This window comes from Hyla sarda, unplaced genomic scaffold, assembly GCF_029499605.1.
Source record: "Hyla sarda isolate aHylSar1 unplaced genomic scaffold, aHylSar1.hap1 scaffold_91, whole genome shotgun sequence".
Classification (NCBI taxonomy): Eukaryota; Metazoa; Chordata; class Amphibia; order Anura; family Hylidae; genus Hyla; species Hyla sarda.
Window position 1 is genome coordinate 679034 of NW_026610938.1, and position 2712 is coordinate 681745.

Genomic DNA, 2712 nt, shown 5'->3' on the forward strand with positions numbered 1-2712 from the left:
GTTAATGTCGGACGCCTTAGCCCCCAATACCAGGAAGGCCTATCATGCGGCACACGACACCTTCAGGGCATATCTGTCGCAGCATAGCATCCCCTTTTCTTACGACACCACTATCATTCTATCTTTCATCGGTTTCTGCCACTCTTCTCTGCACCTGTCTCATAGCACTATCAAATCTTACCTTTCGGGCATTCAGCATTTCATTTCTTTATCCCACCCAGACAGGCTATCTATCTTATCATCTCAGGCTGTCAAGGCTGCGCTCAGAGGGGTGGTGGCTCGTAGCGCCTCAACGCCAACTCTCAGGAAACCGATCAGCGGCGAGCTGTTCCGAGCCATGTCTGACGCATTAGCCAATAACCCGTTTGGCTTCGAGCGCAGTCTGATAATCAAATCTGCCATTTATCTAGCCTTCTATGGCTTCCTCCGGCCGGGTGAATTTTCATGTGTCAGGCGGGGAGCGACACATCCACAGAAGGCTCATTTAAGGTGGCAGGGTTCTTGGTTCGAAGTTTCACTGTCTGTCACAAAAACTTGTAGGTGGGGGGCGGTGGTTAAGTATTTTCCTTCAGGCAATAACTGGTGCCCGGTGGCAGTGTTGGCACAACTGGTTGAGTTCCTCCATGATAAGCCTTCGGAGTCGCCACTGTTGCCTTTCGGTGGAGGTGCTCTTACCACTTCTCTTTTCACATCACATGTCCGCACGCTGCTTGGTAATTTAGGACACAACCCCAGAGAGTTCTCAGGTCACTCATTCCGCATAGGAGCAGCATCGGCGGCCTCCAGGCACAAAGTGCCTGTACATGTCATCCAGAAGTTGGGGAGGTGGCGGTCTGATGCATATACCACTTATGTCCCAGATCCCTCAAGGGAAATGGCAGAGGCATTTCAATTTTTGGCACTATAAATAAATGATACTTAATTACCCTAACTGGTGGTGTATTTTTGCCCTCTATAGGCTGACCCTCGACGCGGTTTTCAGGCACACCTCAACCGCTGTTCTATGTTACAAGCAGAGTTTTGGGTTTAGGTCTTGGTAAATCTAGTTTCTTGCAGGTGGCCTTGGCAGGAGATAACAGGTAAGCCCATGCACGGTTCAACGTCCTGACCACAAATATAAACGTATTCTCCGTTGAGATATTGCAGCCGCTGCTGTGTCCAGGCCCAGGAGCCTTAGCACTGTGCTGTGATGTCACTCAATACCACTGACATCACTAGGTGTAAACAACATCTCTCCTTTGCTGTGTATGTGACTATGGAGCTGTTTGGTGATGTCGTCTATTATGGCCTTCATAGAAGCAACAGGAGATTGTTGCATCCATCTAGAACCCTCAGAACTACAGTGCTATGATGTCACTCACTTCCACAGGCCTTGCAGAGTGTAAACAACAACAACCCAGCTTTGTTGTGTATGTAACCATAGGGATTTGTGATGTCACCTAGAACCTTCACAGCAGCGACAGCTTTATGAGGAGCATCAGCACTGCTCTGCCTGAGCAGAACCATCACCGCCATAGGTTGTCAAATAACCCGGGTTTAACCCACACAGGTAAGTCCAATGGGGTGCAGGCATGTCCTCTATGCTTACAGCTTCCCGTGGGTGTTGGTTTGATACCGTTTGGGGACAGCCAAGGAGGCATCTGCAGGCAACAAAGGTAGGTGTGTGCTTGTGTGTGTGTTTCCTATGCAGATCCTAAGCCCAGTGTCACATGCAAGTAGGAGGAGTAAGAAGGGTTCCTGGCAAATCCGGGTTATGGATTGCATTTAAAAAGGCCCCGTGGGAGTGCAATGGGCCCCTGTCTTGCTGCTTAGCAATAATGGTATGGGTTTAGGTTCTGCTGTGTGTACTGGTGGTTGACTGCCCCCCAGCCCAGAGTGTGCATGGAAAATTGTCTGGCAGCCTCCCTGACAGCAAGCAGTGATAGTGCCCATGAAGGGCACCTTGTTGGGCCCGCCCCTTTCACGGTTATCGCTTCTCGGCCTTTTAGCTAAGATCAAGTGTAGTATCTGCATTTGGTCTGGTCGGAAGGTGTCTGTGGTACCCCGCTTCTCGGCCTTGGGGGATTGTCTCTCCTTACGGAGGGACTTCACCCCCTTGCTGCTATTGGGGAGCGGGCTTAGTCCACGGACAACGGGTTGCGATCCCCCTGTCTCTGGGACCTTGTGTCTCAGAAGGCATTTTCGGTACGTTGAGCGTTACCTGTAGCTTCGGAAGCACCTAGGGTACCCCCGACCTCTGCCTTGGGTAAGGGTTCCGCTTTTATAGCGGGATTCCGAGCCCCTGCTGCTATTGGGGAAGGGGCTTAGTCCCTGGGTGTGGAAGATGCCGTTCTCCTGGGCTTTCCCCTCTGGGGAAATGTCGATGCGAAATACCATCCGCATAGAGGTGTCGGAGAGCCATCGTCAGTTGAAGAACCTCCGCTTCATTGCGGAGGTGATTCTTCTTGACTACTTCCGCCTCAATAGGGAGGACATCCTGTGTCTAAATGACCAGGAAAGCCGTGGCCTGTATACCGTCACCTTCACGGCCACGGCGTGTTGCGATAACATCTATGCAACCTTGTCTGGTGCGGACCAGAGGGACGATCGACTCGACGGTCTTTCGTTCCAGTTCCTCTATGGTGAGGAACATATACCGTTGGTGGTGGCTATGCACAGCCCTCATGTGACCACGGAGGATATAGCCACTTTTCTTCGGCGATACTGCGAAGA